Here is a 17,772-nt window from a genome sequence, read left to right on the forward strand (position 1 = left end):
TCCAGGTCCAGGGGAACCGACTTCACAGAGACCTGCATGCAGGCAAAACACCATGACATAAAATAAAATAGTTCAACAAACCCTTTATTTTATGTAGTGTGTGTCTGAATAAGAGCACACATGTAACACAGTTTATGTGTAGAGATCAGAGAACAGGTCTCAGGGTGATTCTACAGTAGGATCCATGAGCTGATCTAGTTTACCAGATTTGTTCTGACCCCACCAGCTATCTCACCAGCCAGCCAACACAAACACTAGTGTGTGTGTGTGTGTGTGTGTGTGTGTGTGTGTGTGTGTGAGAGAGAGAGAGAGAGAGAGAGAGAGAGAGAGAGAGAGGCAGGGTCTCATATAGCCTAGCTGATCTTGAATTAGCTGTGTAGCTGAAGATGATCTTTGACTCCTGATTTTCCCAAACTCTTCTCCAGTGCAGGGATCAGACTTGACACCAAGATTAGCAGTTCCTCTTTCTGAAGGTGGCTTTTGCTTTATCCTCCTGGAGGGTCTCACAAGGGCCCAGCTCTTCCTTTATGTGTCCTGCAACCACGCCTAAACAGGTGACAGGGAGAAGTCTGACTGACATAAAACTGTCCGGGCATCTGTCCCATGACTGGCTGGTCCCAGAGACATAAGAGGCCTAGCCTCCTCTCTGCTCCCCTCTGTCTTTCTCTACCCTTCTCTACCTGTCTCCTGTCCTTGCCCCAACCTCTCCAATCACCCCTGCCCACTTTCCTCCCTACCCACTTTCCCAGAGCAAGAACAAGAGAACAAACAAGACAAACCCAGAGGCGACGGTAGTGGCAGCAACGAGGGAGACAGGGAACCGGCCTTCATTCCCCGGCTTCCCTGATCCCGACCTTAATCCCTGCTCAGCATCCTGTCAGCCGGCTGTTCTGAGCTGACATTGCTGCAGGCACCTTCTCCGCATCCCTTCCTCAGATCTACCTCCTCTGGGGACTTTTAAAGAGGAGCCCGAGGTTTCTCTGTTACAGGCCGCTTCGCTCTCGCTGCCCTCAAGCAAAACCTGGGCTCCCAAGGGGCTGCAGGGAGGAGGGCTGGGGATGTGGAGGTGGGAGGGGCGGGGCCAGTTCTAATGTTCTCGAGGAGGAGTCAGGGTGGAGGAGGCAGGGCCCCAGAGAGGTTTAGGGAGTGAGGGTCAGGCCCGGGGCAGAGGCTCAGCAGGTACTACCTGTCTATCAAAGCAGGGCAGGGGTCGGGTGCTCAGGTATGCAGGCATGAGAGGCAGTGGAGAAACTGAGGATAGGGCTCAAGGGATTTAAAGTGGTGGATGGGGAAGAAACTGGGGTTGTGAGCCAACAGGCAGTCAAAGGTCAGAGTGGGCTCAGTGGGTAAGGGTGATTGTGGCAAAGCCTAGCGAGCAGTTTGATGACTCAAACCCACATGGTGGAAGGAAGGAGAAAACAGACTCCTCTGACCTCTCCATGTGCCTTGTGTGATGAACACGTGTGAGGGTGAACCCTGTGTGGGGGTGCTCATTGAATAAATGAAAAAGAAAAGAAAAAGTTGTTTTGTTGTAAAGAACTTGGATGTAGTTGGATGTAGTGGCTCATGCCTTTCATCCCAACAGAGGCAAGCAGGTCTCCTCTATGAGTTCAAGGCCAGCCTGCTTTACATAGTGAGTTCTAGACAGCCAGGGCTGCATGGTGAGATTCTGATGACAGACAGACAGACAGACAGACAGAAAAAAACAAAAACAACCAACCCAGGAACTTGGTGGTGTGGTTTGGAGAAGGGGTCTGAACCAACATTTACACCTGCCAAGTGCTGCAAGCCATCTGGGAAAGGCAAGGAGGGGGAGGCTAATTCCAAACCCACCCCTGCCATATGGTAGCTGAGGCCCAGTGGCTCGCCTTCCTGGGCCCCTTGCCTCTCTTCTCTAAGGCTGGGAAGGGTGACAGTGATGGCTTCTTTCCAGCAGCTTGATGGAGATAGAGTCCCGAGGGCAGAGCAGTTGGGTTTTACTGACGGTCACCATTGAAGTCACTATCTCCCAGGACACAAGAATCTGCAGCTGTGTCAGGATCTTCAACCATGGTCCTGGAGTGAGACATGGTGGTGCATGCCTTAAATCTCAGCACTTGGGTGGCAGAGGCAGGAGGATCTCTGGGAGTTTCAGGCCAATCTGATCTACAGAGTGAGCTCCTGGAGAGCCAAGACTACAGAGAGATGCTGTCTATGAAAGAAAGAATGAATGAATAAATGAATCTGAGATCAGTGCATGAGAGCAAGGATCATGCAGGAGCCTGAAGGAGCTGCCGTGAGTGGCCATATCAGAATCAAACTCAGTCTGCAGCCTCAACTCTCCAGTGGAGCATGTCTGGCAAGCCCAATATCTCTAAGCAACCAGGTCAAAATGTCATATCATCTCCTGGTCTCTAATAGGTGTTGATAAAATCTTTCTTCCTCTTTTCCTTCCTTCCAAATCAATTTTATCCTTCCTGGTCTCCAGCTGGATTCCACTCTGGGGGAATTCCTCCCTAACTGGACCAGGCACTTCAGTCTCCATCTTTGGGTATGGTGGCGGGGAATGCCTTCAGGGCTCCCCAGGCCATTGTTGCTGCCAGTGTTTGGGAAAGCACCAACTGCTCGTCTCAGTATTCCTGGGATCTAGTCTCTGCAGGCTGACCCCTGGACACCTTGCACCCAACCTGCTGAAAAGCATCCTGTAAAAAACCATGCTGACTCTGGCTTCCCTCCCTGCTGAAGGCCACACCTTGCTAGATATCCCAGCAAACATAGGCAGTTCTAACATTTGGGAGGCTGAGGCAAAAGAGTCACAAGTTCAAGGCCGGCCTAAGAAACATGAGACCTTCTTCATGAGGCCGTCGATCTGAGTTTGAACCCAGGGACCCAAGCAGTGGGAAAAGAGAACCAATTCCTGACACTTGTACATGAGTGCGCACGCACACACAGAGAATAAATAAAAGAAAACGAAACAAAAGTAAAGAAATCCCAAGCCAGGCATAGTGGCACATGGCTTTAATCCCAGTTCTCTGGAGGCAGAAGGCGATCTCTGTGAGTTAGGGCCAGCTTGTTCTACAGAATGAGTCTAGGACAGCCAGGGCTACAAATAAACAAATAAAACAAACAAACAGCAATAAAACCCAGCCTTTTCTCTCTTGTGCTAGGTCACACTGTGTGTTTGTTTGCTTGCTTGTTTGTTTGTTTGTTTGTTTGTTGAGACAGAGTTTCTCACTATAGCCCTGGCTGTCTTGAAACTCACTCCGTAGACCAGGCTGGCCTTGAATTCACAGATCCTCCTGCCTCTGCCTCCTGAGTGATGGGATTAAAGGCATACAGTAGCACTGCCTGGCACACTGTGTGCCCTTTATATAGTCAAGATGTAAGGTCCTTGCTTAGCTGGGAATATGGAAGCTTTTACCCCTAGCCAGGCAAGGACAACCTTCAAATAACCCTGAGACCTTGGACTGGGTTCTGACCTGGAAGCCTAAACTCTTTCACTACAACTAGAATAAGTGAGTACTTCCTGTTCTCGGTTCCATGGTGAACCCTGTCTCTCCGAGGTCCTTTGGTGCCTCTGGGTTCCAGCAGCAGTTTCTTTGGAGACTCCTGGGGCTCCATGTTCAACAAAATCCCTGTCTCCCCACCCTGGGAAAGCAAGCGCAGGCGGTAGCCTACACGCTCTGGAGGCTGGTGAGCAGACAGCTGTGTGCTGATTCCTTTTGGTCAGTGTGCCCACCTTTGGGAAGGGCTAAATGGGTATTTCCCAGATTACCCACAGCTCACATTTCTAAACATTCTAACCTCATATAGATTCCCATCAGTCTAGCACAGTAGGCCAGTCTTACCAAGTGGATGCCGCAGGGAGAAAGAGGCCGCAGGACAGGCAGGGTCCTGGCAGCCATAGCTAGTTGAGCAGACAGAGCAAGCCCTTCCCCATGGTCACATCTGGGAAATCCGTGCTGAGGAACCTTACTGAGATCCCCAGCACTCAAAGTGAACCAGGCTAGGGATCTATCCTTATTGCTTCTTTAAAACAAGATTTCTTTTTCTCTACATTTGTCTGCTTGCTTGCTTGCTTGCACTGGTTTTTCAAGACAGGGTTTCTCTGGTGTAGCCTCGGCGATCCTGGAACGCACTCTGTAGACCAGGCTGGCCTCGAACTCACAGAGATCTTCCTTCCTCTGTCTCTGCCTCTGAGTGCTGGGATTAAAAGGCAGGAGCCATCATGGTGTGTGTGCATCATCTGCCTATGGGCATGTGCACATGAATGCAAGTGCCCACGGAGGCCAGTGGTGCTGGGTCTCATGGAGCTAGCTATAGGCAGTTGTAAACCACCCTACATGGGTGCTGGGAACCAAACTCAGACCCTCTGGAAGCACAGAAAGTGCTCTTCCCGCTAAACTGTTTCTCTTGAGATTGAATTCTTCCCGCATCCTTCCCTGTGACAGGTGCAAGCTGCCTACAAAGCTCCATTTCCAACTGGCTCTTTTCTCGGAGCCCCAGGTTTTAGCTGTCTGGCTCTTAAAGCAAGCCCATCTGTTTGGGAGGTTTCAGGGGTGGCTGGGAGGGGCCCCAACCAGGCAGACTCCTTCCCAAAAAAATTGCAGTAGAAGATCCCCTGTTATCAGGCAGTCCCAAGCCCGGGTGTGAATCCAGGGTGGGAGGCAGTACAGTGAGATCTTGTCAAGAGACAAGGCATCATAAGAGGATTCTGGAAGGCAGATTCTGAAACTCCCATGGGTGTGAGACCAGAAACCCAAACCCTGGCCTTCTACCCCACCCCTTAAGCCACTGTCCGGAAAAAATAAACTATTTCCTGCGATCACCTCCGAACCAGAGCCTGTGAGTCCGCTGTGACACATGTTACATAAATAGAAGCCGCAGAGGGGAAAAGCCTGTTTTCTCTTTCATTATTTATCACTCTCTAACCATCTCCAGCTGGGTGAGTAAACAGGCCCATTGGCCCATAATGAGGAACAGACTGCTGCCGTGGGGCTGCTGGAGGGGATAGGTATGTGAGTGTGTGTGTGTGTGTGTGTGTGTGTGTGTGTGTGTGTGTGTGTGTGTGTGTGTGTGTGTTAGAGAGGCTAGGTCTCCTGTGGGTGCACATGTGTTGTATGTGTATGATAATGTGTGTGTGTGTGTGCTGGAGAGTCTAGATCTCGTGTGTGTGTGTGTGTGTGTGTGTGTGTGTGTGTGTGTGTGTGTTGTTAGAAAGTCTGCTACTCATGGAGTCAGAGGATAGAGAGGTGAAGAAGGATCTCTGAGAGAGGAAAGCCGTTGTATAAGGGAGTACCTGATTCTAGAAGGCAAAGGGCCATCCTCTGGTGGCCCCTCTAGGACAGGACAGAGCTGCCAGGTTCAGGTCTGGTGGGAGGCAGGGGATGCTGGAGCAGAAGGGAGGAGTCAGAAGGAGAAGGAATGGGAAGGGATGTGAGACCAGAAACCTAGTCTAAGGCTGCAAGCCTCTAGGGCTCCAAGCGTGACCTCCACCAGGGTGGCCTCTGAGTGTGGCCACCACTGAGTGCATGGTGTGGAGCACAGAGCAAGAAGGCCTGTGCTGAACTATATGAGACCAAGGAGGTGTGAGGTCCTGGTTGAGTATTGCAGTATTTGTGACCTGGGAATATGGGTGTGTATAGATAGATAGCTGTCACTGTGGGAGAATACGTCAGCATGCAGAATTTATGGCCAGGGGTAGTGTTAGAAGCTGAATTTTATTCCTCTCTCAGACCATCGTGTGTGTGTGTGTGTGTGTGTGTGATGCTAACAGCCAGCACCTTGGAATATGACCTTCTCTGATGACCGGATGTTAGTAAATGTAAACAGAAAAGAGGAATTGGAACTAGAACTGGAGTTGGGTGGCCCTAAGGCGTTAGGAGTTGTGTTCAAAATTGTTCCTATGAAAGCAACATGTGGAAGAGAGAGTTCTGGAACTGAAGGGGAAATTGGAGTGATGGGTCTGCTAAGCAAGAAGCATCCAGAGGCTCCTGACGCTTGACGAGAAGATCCTCTCCCTCAAACCTTAGGAGAAACCTGTTTGTTTTTTGAGATAGGGACTTTTACAGATCAGGCAGGCCTTGATGAAGGTCCTAGGCCTGACTGTAGGTGACGTCACCCACTGAAACGTCTCGTTACCCAAAGACTTCAGAGCCTTTCTATGGTCTAGCACATAGGCTTGCTCCCATTCACCTTCAGCCACCTCAGCCATCCAATCTGGGGACAGCATAATAATCCCACCACAAAGCCTGGGTCATGTCAGAAAGCCCGTGTCTCTGAGTCCTCAGTAGTATCCCAGACAGATCTTGTGGGGCTCCTCTCCTCTGAGAAGGACTCAGCCACCCTTGCCTTGCCAACTTTACAGTGATGTGTCACCATGAAGGGGCCCAATGGCCCCGGACTTACAGGATGTCTCAGCAGGTAAAGGTGCTTGCCTCTATGTCTTGAGTCTGGTGCCCAGGATCTATGTGGTGACAGGAGAGAACGGACCCCTGAAAGTTCCAGGAATGAAGTAACAGACTCTGACTGCCACACTCACACTGGGGCACACACACACACACACACACAACCACACACAAAATAAATAAAACTTAAAATAGACTCCAACACCAATGCTAACCAAGACAGCCCCTTGCACTAAGCCCCAGAGTGGCGGGGCCATCTGCATTTGCTTCACCTGTCCCCTGCTTCCACTGGGTCCTGCCTTATCCAGGAGGCCACAGCCCCACAAACTGACTGCTTTCGTATTTTATAGTTTGCCAGCCAAGCGTGCAAATATATATATTTTAAGATTTATTTTTATTTTACGTATATAGGTGCACATACACATGTGCACCACATATGGTGGTGCCTTCAGAGGCTGAAAGAAGGTGTCAGATACCCTGAAACTGGAGTCCCAGACAGTTGTGAGCTACCATGTGGGTGCTGGTAACGAAACTTGAGTCCTCTGCAAAAGCAGCAAGTTCTTTCAACTCCTTTCTCCCCAAGACCCTAAGCGCATTCTTTGCTTGCCTGTGTAATGGCTCTGGGGACAAACCCCAGGCAGCTTCGTGCATTCTAAGCAGGCAGGGCTAAGACGACAATCCCAAACCAGTTTTGCCGTTTGGGGACAGGATCTTACTTAGCCCAGGTTAGCTTTGACTTCACTATGTAACCGCACATGACATTGAACTCCTGAGGCTTCTGCATCTACTATCCCCAAAGCTAGGATGGTATGAATGAGCCACCAGAGTGTGTGTGTGTGTGTGTGTGTGTGTGTGTGTACTCGAGTGTATGAGTATATTGCATGCGTGTATATATGTATGTGTGTGTTAGCGCTTAAGTGCAGCTGTGTTTCGAAACGTCTCCTATAGCCCAGTCTCACCACCAACTTCTGTAACCTGAGCTTTTCTGCTCCTCCTTCCTCCATCTCTGGGATACTGGGATTACAGAAGCACAGAATTCCACCAGGGTTTCAGTGCTGAGCTCAAACTTATCACTATACACTTGCTAGACAAGAAGAGCTCTGTCGCCGGGCGTGGTGGCGCACGCCTTTAATCCCAGCACTCGGGAGGCAGAGGCAGGAGGATTTCTGAGTTCGAGGCCAGCCTGGTCTACAAAGTGAGTTCCAGGACAGCCAGGGCTATACAGAGAAACCCTGTCTCGAAAAACCAAAAAAAAAAAAAAAAAAAAAAAAAAGAAGAGCTCTGTCTATTCAGCTCCATCCCCAGCCCCAGAGTGGCTTTAGTTGTAATAGGTAATTCTTTACTATCATTTGGATAATAGGAAGTAAGTTTGGATCCAACTCTATGTTCCTTTTCCTCCCTTTCTCCTCCCTCCCTCTCTTTCTTTCCTGTTTTGTTTGTTTGTTTGTTTAGACTGGCTCTCTCTATGTAGCCCTGGTTGGCCTAGAACTCCCCAAGTGTAGATCAGACTGGCCTTGAAGTCACACAGATCTCTCTGTCTCTGCCGCCTTAGCGTTGGTATTAAAGGTGTGTGTCACTGTGTCTAGCTATACTTGTTCCTTTCACAATTCCCAGACCACAGTTCTGGTAAAGCACAAAGCAGGGACAGGGAGCTAAGATGGAGGGGGATGGGGGGTGGTGGGGGGAGGGGTGGGGAGGGACAAATGCAGAGGTTAGGCTGGGAGGAGCAGGGGTGGCTCACAGTCTCAGAGAGTCTATCACAGAAAAACAGACATGAGGAACAGCTTAGACAATGGTGTCAAGGGCATGTGGCAAATATCCTTTATATCATGGCCAACTAGGGAGCAGAGAACAAGACAGGAGGCAGGCACAACCATCAAAGGCCCACCTACCCTTAGAGGTCTTCTTCCTCAGGCCAGGCCCCACCTCTCCAAGGTTTCCAGAACCTCCCAAAATAGGGACCACCAGCTAGGGACCAAGCATTGAACTCAGGAGCCAAGGGGTTAGTTCAGGTTCAAACCATATTATCAATTACGGGAAATGTTGGGACCGGCAAGATGGCGGAGCAAACAGAGGTGCTTCTCACCGAGCCTGGTGACCTTAGAATGAAACCTGGGACTGACACTGTGGAAAGAGAACAGAAGCCAGGCAATATCGGTGTGTGCCTTTAATCCCGGATTCAGGAGACAGAAGCAGGAGGATCTCTGTGAATGTCAAGGCCAGCCTCTAGTGAGATTTTTGGTTCCTTTAAAAACCCACTTATGCTATGTGGATACTTTTGTTTTAATCCCAGGGATTGAACATGGGGCCACTTCGGATTGTCTGCAGCCACTAATTATGATTTATCTCGTGTGCTAGGAGAGGCATGATTTTTACCAGCTGCAGATAGTTTACGTTTAGAATTCTTTTTTTTTTTGTTTGTTTTGGTTTTGGTTTTTTCCAGACAGGGTTTCTCTGTATACCCCTGGCTGTCCTGGAACTCACTCTGTAGACCAGGTTGGCCTCGAACTCAGAAATCTGCCTACTTCTGCCTCCCAAGTACTGGGATTAAAGGTGTGCGCCACCACTGCCTGGCACGTTTGGAATTCTAAGGACTCTGGAGAAGGTATAAACGAGAGAGTCCTGAGAGGGGCTGCGGCGGCTGCAGCTCTCAGCCCCTGCTGCTGCTTTTGCTATTGCTGGATTGCTGGTTGGAGATATTCTGCTGACGAAAATTGGACTTGCCCCAAGGAACTTGATGCCCCTAATCAGTAGGGAATAGTCTAAAGAGGTCTATACCTCCTTCCCCCTTTAACCAACCTTCTTTCTCTCCTACCTAGTGTTGTGGGGGTTGGAAGGCATTGGGGTAGAGAAGGGTGGTATATACAAGAACCCAATAAAGAGCCAAAAAAAAACCCCAAAAAACAAATAAACAAACAAACAAAAAAAGCTACACCAGCCTGGTTTTTCTAAGTCAGCAAAGACTGCATATTAAGATGTCAAAAACCAAAAACCAAGACAAAAAAAAAAAAAATCAAGGAGCATCCTTTTCCTGAGTTCTGCGTCTCCTTGATAGACCACCTCTATGAAAGAAATGGCTAATTATTATCTTAATTTTTCATCAATAACACGTTTTATGAATCCCTACATAACATCCTTAGTTTGACCTCAGGCTGCAAAGCCTAAGCATTTTCTCTCTATCACTGCAAAAACAGTGTTCTGGTCTCTGCTTCTCCTACTTGCCACTAAACAGCCCTGGTCGTGCATAAACAGATGGGTGTGGCCAAGCCCCAGTGCAACTTCACTTACAGAGAAGATAGTGGGCAGGATTCAGTCTTTCCAGCAGGACTCAGGGAACCCTTGTCCATCTTGATGATGTGATGGGCCAAGGAAAGCCTCTGTAAGGTTCAGACATGCCAGTGCTTGCTTGAACACTTCTCTGGACGGAACCGGGCAGGGTGAGAGCCTGAAGCCTACTGGCAGTCAAGACCTCTGCGAACAAAGCTCGCTCAGAGAAAGGCAGAAGTAGCAATAGGAGGCCCTACTGTGTTATTTTTAAGTCCCAGAGCACACAGCAACAGCAGCAAACCTCTACACTGGGTCTGGCCGTTCCAGGAACGCATCTGATCCAGTTCTATTGTTATTTAAGCCCCCTTTGAAGTGGCTTTTCTGATACTTGCACTGATATAAGCTCACAAAAGAAGAGTGTGTAATTCAGGGAAGACTTCCAAGAGGAGGTGCGTCAGGATGGGTCTTGGATTCGGCAGTGAAAGCAAATGGGAGAAACGATACTCCGGATGGAGGACAGAGGTTAGAGGAGGCCTGGTTGCACAGCACAAGTGCCAGGTGACAGAGCTGGTGGTGGACAGGCTGGGATAGGAGGTTTTGAGAAAGCACACCCTGCACCCTGTGTGTCTGGCCAGGGTGCTGAATGAAAAATATATGAATGAAATTACTATTAGTGTGCGTGGCTGTGTGTGTGTGTGCATGTGTGTGCCTCTCTGTGTGTGTATGCATGCATGTGTGTGTGTGTGTGTGTGCTGGGTATGACTGTAACAGGTGCTATGGAGTGCGCGTGGAATGTGTGGAGGTCAGGGGTCAGCTTTCAGGAGTCCATTCTCTCTTTCTGCTATGGGTCCTAGGGATGTAGCTCAGATCATTAGGGTTACGTGAGAAGGTCTTTTACTCCCTGGAATGGGTCTTGGGCAGTACATGAGAACTTCAGCCTGGCACTCTGAATTGAACCCATGGCTTCATGAATGCAGGATAGTTAAAAGTGAACTTGCTTTTAAAAAGGTTTTTTTTTCCATGGGCTGTCGAGAAGGCTCAATGGTTAAGAGCATGTGCTTTTTTTTAATTATTATTATATTTAAGTACACTGTAGCTGTCTTCAGACACTTGAGAAAAGGGTGTCAGATCTCGTTATGGATGGTTGTGAGCCATCATATGGTTACTGGGATTTGAACTCATGACCTTTGGAAGAGCAGTCAGTGCTCTTACCTGCTGAGCCATCTCACCAGCCCAGCATGTGCTATACTTGCAGAGAAGTGGAGTTCAAGTGCAGCAGCCACATCAGGCAGCACACAACTGCTAGTAACCCCAGCATCTAAGGGATGCTGTGGGCACGTGCACATATACAGTGTGCGTGTGTGTGTGTGTGTGTGTGTTATCATTTACGTATATATGTAAATAATAATAAATATTTCTTAAAGTTTCTTGACCATATAACTCTTTGTTTTTGTTTGTTTTTTTGAGGCAGGTTTTCTGTATAACCCTGGCTGCTCTGGAACTCCCTCTGTAGACCAGGCTGGCCTCAAACCCAGAGAGCTCTACCTACCTCTTCCTTTCAAGTCATGGAATTAAAGGTGTGCACCACCACCACCAGGCATGACTTTTCTTTTCCTTTCTTCTACAGGATCAAATATATAGGCCAGGCTGGTCTCAAAGTCACTAAGGATAACCTTGAACTCCTGGCTTCTAGCCTACATTGAATACTAGGCTTATGGAGGTGTGCCATAATGCCTGCTTATTTAGTACCGGGGATTAAACCCAGCGCTTCACAAGTCTTAGGCAAGCATTCTTTCAACTGTGCTATAGTCTCACCTGCTCAGTCCTCACTGCCCTTTATGACAGGTTCTTGCTGTGTAGCCCAGACTGTCCTTCCATTTGTGGCTCACCTGACTCAACCTCCAGCTTGCCAGGGTTAGAGGTGTGGACCACTATGTCTGATCTAGAGCTTTTTTCTTTTTGTTCCTTTTAAACCATTTATTTCTCCCAGCCGGAAGGTGGGCATCGATAAGGGTGGATAAACACAGAACACTATGTGCAGCGAGGCTCAAAGAACAGCGGTGCAGGTAAGTGAGGCCAGGACTCAAGCGAAGGTGGAACCGTTCCAGCCCACGTTGGCAGCGTTCATGTCGTAATAGTTAATGTAGACCCGGTCCGGGCTGATGTGCAGGCGATCGGACAGCAGGCCCCACAACAGCTTGCTGTAGTTGCGGTTCTGGGAGCCACTGATCTTGCTGATGCTGTGCAGGCTGCAGAGGGCGCAGGGGTGGCAGGGGTCGTTCGTGCCGCTAAAAGTCATGAGCTGGTCCGGGACCACGTGCACTGCGATGTACTGTGCGGGCTTGCTGGTGGCCTGCGCCAACTGATGGGTGAGCTCCAAGAGAAACCCCTGTGGCACAGAGGCGTGGGGAACATTGGTGTTCACGATGAACATAAGCATGGTGGCGGAGAGACTGCGATCGTGGCTAGAGCTTTTTAAAAATACTTTTGTGTACGTTGGTGTTCTGCCTACACGTATGTCTGTGCAAGGGTGTCAGATCACCTGGAACAGGAGTTACAGACAGCTGTGATCTACCATGTGTGTGCTAGGAATTGAACCCAGGTCCTCTGGAAGAGCAGCCAGTGCTCTCAACTGCTGAGCCATCTCTCCAGCCCCTAGCCTAGAGCTTTTTGATTATTACAGATGATGGATGCATTGGAGGGGAGGTTTTTTTGAGAGAATCAGACTGGAAATAAGGGTCCAGTACAGAAACCAGAATGTTCCAGGTCATCAGTAATGAGGGTCCCAGTGGCGAGCAGCGTGTGGATGGAGAGACGGAAACGAATGGCTCTGGAAGGCGCTTGGGAGCTGCTTGGCAGGACAGGTGCTGACTGGATGTGTAGAGGAAGAGATGGGAGAACCCAGTGGGTCTGAGTGGACCCACGGGAAAAGCATGCTTTAAGTGAAATCAGTGAATGTGAGGCTGGGAGTGTGCCTCAAATGGTGACGTGGCTACCCAGTATGCACAACGTCCAGGGTTTGGTCCCCAGAACCACAGAAGCGAGCCTTGATGGTCCACACCTGTAATCCAAGCATTCAGGAGGTGGAGGCAGGAGGATCGGAGATTCAGTGATGATGACTAGAGTTGGAGACATTTTGTGTGTGTTATTCCGTGAGGCCCACAGGAATAGGTGCGGGCTAAAATCTAAGGTAGGATGATACCAGAAGCCACCAACATATGGGAGGTAGTTAAATCCAAGAAAGTATGGGGATAGAGAGATGGCTCAGTAGTTAAAAGCACTTGCTGCTCTTCCAAGGGACCAGATCTCAGTTCCCAGCACCCACATCACAACCATCTGTAACTTCAGTTCCAGGAAATCTGATGTTCTTGTCTGACCTCTGCAGGTGCTAGGTAAGCATACATATGTACATACATACATACATGCAGGCAGGCAACATACCCACACACATAAAATAAACATAAACCTAGAGGCCGGGCACAGGGGTTAAAGGCACTTGCTACTCAGTGATGCACACTCCATCAGCTGAGTTCAGTGCCCAGAGCTCACATAAAGGTGATAGGAGAGGAACAGCTCCACAGAGCTCTCTTCTGACCCCACATGAGCCATAGCATGCGTGACCACATATACACATACAATCTTGACAAGCAACATAAATAACTTCAAACTAAAGCAAACTATGAGAGTCAATGGGATTGCCCAAGAAGTTAGTGTGCGCACAGCTCTGGGTCCAACTCAGAAGCGAGAAAGCCCCCAGTGCAGAGGAGAGGAGGGGACAATGGGCTAGGGACGAAGCCCCCCAGAAACCCACACAAACAGAAAGCTAAGGAGGGCAGAGTGTGGCAGGCGCCAGGACCCTTCCCTTGTCTCCCAGATTTTGATAATAAACTTAGAATGCCACACCTGCTGTTTGCTGGGGGTGGGAAGGGCGTGTCTGGTCAAGGAAATACTCATTTCTCCATCCCAGGCTAACATGGATGTATTACCATAAGACATCTGCAAGCCTGTCTGCCGCAGTGCCCAAGGATCTGGGGGAGAAAGATGCAGGCTCCATCCCCCTGGCCCTCTGTGCAGGGACTTGGGGTGCATTCCACAAGGTTCCTTGAGTACGTACATTCCCTGTATTAATACTGCGATCTCTCCCTTCTCTCTACCCCACTTCCCACCAATAGTTTCTGATACTACCTGAACAAACCACTGGAATCCTTATGGCTGCCCTGCCTCTGAGCGAATGTAAGGCAAGACGATGCTATTCCATTCTCTCCAGCTTAGAAGGCATTGGTCATCCTGCTTGTGGTGCTGGCCTCCACACCCATATTAATAAAAGGCTGACCGTGGGGGCTGGAGAGATGGCTCGTGGTTAAGAGTACACATTGGACCTGGGCTTGGTTCCCAGACCCACGTGGCACCTCACAATTGTCTATTACTCCAGTTTCCGGGATACTATACCATCTTCTGACCCCCATTGGCTGTTGTATGTGGTACACACACACACACACACACACACACACACAGAGGCATTCACACACCTTAAATACATATTTCTTGAAAGAAACAGACTAATATCCCCTCTGGTCCTAAGGTTCTCAGCAGGGGGACATCCTACATTCAGAGGATGAACATACTTCAGTGAGAAATTCCTTCCTGGACTGGGCATGTAGCACAGTGGTGGAACACTCGCCTAGCATGTAAAAGGTTCTCAGTTCAGTCCCCAGCACCACAAAGCAGCAAACTTTCCTTCTCACGCCTCAGTTGCCTTTCGTAGAGAATGCTGTTTAAGCAAAGGCTTGGAAAGATTCTTCAGCTATCATCCCTGAGTCCCAAGAACCGCCATCTTCTGTCCCGCCCTCTTAGTGGCGTTCTTCTCCTCATTTGCCCTGTCTCTGGCCCTAAGACTTAACTGTCTCAGCTTTCAGTCTACAATCCCAGGCTCTGACTAGAACTGTCAGCCAGCAGCCCTGAGAGGAGGCACAGGAGACTGAATAGCCCAGAAATACTTCCTATGTCCTGTGTCCACTGGACCTACCCACCCCTCACCTTCTACCTTCAGTATGTGAATACCAAGGAAGACTGAGCAATGGTTCAGAAGTTAAGGGAAGCTACTAATCTTCCAGAGGACATCCCGAGCACCCACATCAGGTGCTTTATAACCATGGGTAACTTCAGTGCCAGAGGACCCAGCACCCCCTTCTGGCTTCTTTGGCCGCCTGTACATATGTGGCATACACTCACACATTAAAAACATCTTTAAAGGGCTGGAGAGATGGTTCAGCGGCTAAGAGCACTGACTGCTCTTCCAGAGGTCCTGAGTTCAATTCTCAGCAACCACATGGTGACTCACAACCATCTGTAATGGGATCTGATCTTCTGGTGTGTCTGAAGACAGCTACAGTGTGCTCACAGACATGAAATAAATAAATAAATAAATAAATAAACAAACATAAATAATCTTTAAAACTATTTTGTATTTACTCATATGTGTGTATTTACTTGTATGTATGTGCGCATTTATACAGGTGCCTTCAGAGATCAGAAAGCGCATAGCATCCCCTGGAATTGGAGTTACAGGAGGTTGTAAACCATCCGAAACCGTGCTGGGAACTAAACTCTGATCCTCTTCCAGAACAGCAAGTGTTCCTAACCACTGAGCCACATCTTTATCTCCTCCAGCCCAACATACGTTTGTTAAATTGTATTTTATTGTATTATGAGTATTTGAATGTACGTGTACCATATGTGTGCCTGGTGCCCTCAAAGACCAGAAGAGGGCATCAGATACCCCCACCCCACCCCACCCCACCTCCCGGAACTGGAATTACAAATAGGAGCCACAATGTGGGTACTGAGATCCAAATGTGAGTCATTTGCAAGAGCTGCCAGTGCTCTTCCCTGCTAAGCCGCCAGCTCCCCAATAAACTCTAACAAAACCAGGAAATGGCTTTGAACCCTAACTCTCTGAGGGAAACATGGGAGACAGATGAGATCCCTGTTGTGTCAGAAGCCACAGACTGAACCCAAGCCATGCTCTTTATAATCCTGAGACTGAGGTCAAGGTCCACTGACCTATCATAGCAACGCCCACAAAAGCAGCCGGAGAGGACCCATCCCCCCACAAAAGCAGCTGGGAGAGGACCCATTCCATTGCATGCATGTGACTCACAGGAGCCTCAGCAGAGGAGTGGGGAAATAAGACGTGAACGGGGAGGTACACAATGAATGTGTTTTCAAGTCAGCTACTAAGTGTGGTCCCAGTGCCACCAGCAACCCTTGGGTACAAGGAGTGGGCATGCCTGAGAGTTAGTCACCTTTGTGGTGGTGTTCGTTTCCCTGAGACAGGGTCTCACTCTAGCCCAGGGTGACCTGATATTCACTCCGTAGCCCATGCTGGCCTCTGATTCATAGTGATTCTCCTGCCTCAGCCTCCCTAGAGCTTCAATTACAAGTGTGAACTGCTACATACCACGTTTCTGTTCTTCCTTCCTTCCTTCTTGTTCTCTTTGGCAGTGCTGGGAATTCGACCCAAGGCTGTATATATACTAGCAAGTGGTAATCGACTACCACGGACCCATGCATGGGCAGATTTGTTTTTTAAATGAGATATTTATACATCGGATCCTACCTGTTATGCTAGAGAGGATTAACTCCCCAAATTTATGGACTCCTCCCTATGGAGTAGTTGGCTCTGATACTTGGAAGGAACCCTCAGAGAAAGGAAAAGCAGGCATTGGCTTGTGGGAAGCTAAAGGGTGCAGTGGTCAGGGTGAGACATAACAAGACAGTAACCCCATCATGCCCTAGGTGATGATGAGGTGGTGTGCAGAACACCTAGCACTCAGCCTAGGGTACCAGTCTGCTCCACTAGCATCCGCCTCACCCAAGCCTTCAGCTGCTCACTCTGTGAATCTCCAGCTACCTGGCAACAGAGAGAATCTTGGGGTGAGAAGGCCAGAGGTCAAACGTAGATGAGTCTGGAGAAGAACGGATCCTAAGTGATAAGGGAGAGGCCAGAAAGAAGAGGGAATAAATGAACCAGGAAGGGAATCCTGGGGTTCAGGCCTGGCATAGAATATGGCTCAGGGGAGTGTACCTAAGAAACAGGTCAGCTCATAAACCACATCCAATAGGGACGGAGAAAGGCCACCTTACATCCACTGTCTGTTTGGGTGGGTGGATTGTGCTGTCGATGCAGCTCAGTGATACGGATTCATACAGCACACACGAAGCCTTGCTTTGTATCCTCAGTGCTAGATGGGATAGGATGTGAGAGTCAGGGTGGCCGGTGATGTCACGGTGGGTAGATAGTATGGCGGCACTCACCTTCAGTCCAACATTGCAGCTGAGGAAGGAGGACTGGCATAGTCCTGGCCTTGAGACCAGCCTGAGCTATTCTCGCTGTCTCTGTTTCTCTCTTGAGACAGGGTCTCACCACATAGTCCTGTGTACTGGAACCCACTACATAGACCAGACTGGCCTCAAACTCACAGAGATCTGCCTGCCCCTGCCGCCTGAGTGCTGGGACTAAAGGCATGCACTGAGATTGCCTCTCAATTTCACCTACCTCAAGAACCATAGAGGGAAAGGGAAGGCACCAGGGCTGCTCTCCTGGGTCCTGCTCTGCCCGGCTCACTTTCCCCACACAGAAACCTCTCTGTGCGGAGCTCTCATGTGACCCGTTGATGGCATTCTCTAATTAATGGAAAACTGCTCACGGCTTGTCGTAGCATTGTTCATTTCCTGATCTTTAATGAGAGATTCCCTACCAATCAGCCCAAAGTCCCTGTGTCCACCACCACGACATACACAAATCTTAGTGTCTGTATTCTTTGAAGTAATTTTAAAGCTGCTGCAAGCATCCCCCAGGGCTCTGGCACATAGGCCGATGGGTCTCAACTCCACCATGCCAGGGACGTAGCCCCACGGTTATGGTCTTCTATTCAGGCCAATATGGTAAACTGATAAGCTTCCCGTAGGGGCTGGAGCCCCCTCTTAGTGTAAGGGGGAGTCTACAGAGTGCCTGGAAGGATCCTGGCACAGCTCATTAAGATATCAACCCTTAATGAAATATTTCTTTGTTTAAGTTGTCATTTATCTTGGGGAACAGAGGCCTTTGTGGGAAGCT

The 17,772-nt window shown here is 49.2% G+C and overlaps 1 pseudogene; it reads right to left on the reverse strand.

The window, feature by feature from the left end:
* Positions 1-11,716: 11,716 nt before the first annotated feature.
* On the reverse strand, positions 11,717-12,093 carry LOC110284374 (macrophage migration inhibitory factor pseudogene; annotated as a pseudogene).
* Between the last annotated feature and the right edge of the window lie 5,679 nt (positions 12,094-17,772).

This window comes from Mus caroli, unplaced genomic scaffold, assembly GCF_978045245.1.
Source record: "Mus caroli unplaced genomic scaffold, Mus_caroli_1 scaffold_18, whole genome shotgun sequence".
In the NCBI taxonomy this organism is placed as follows: Eukaryota; Metazoa; Chordata; class Mammalia; order Rodentia; family Muridae; genus Mus; species Mus caroli.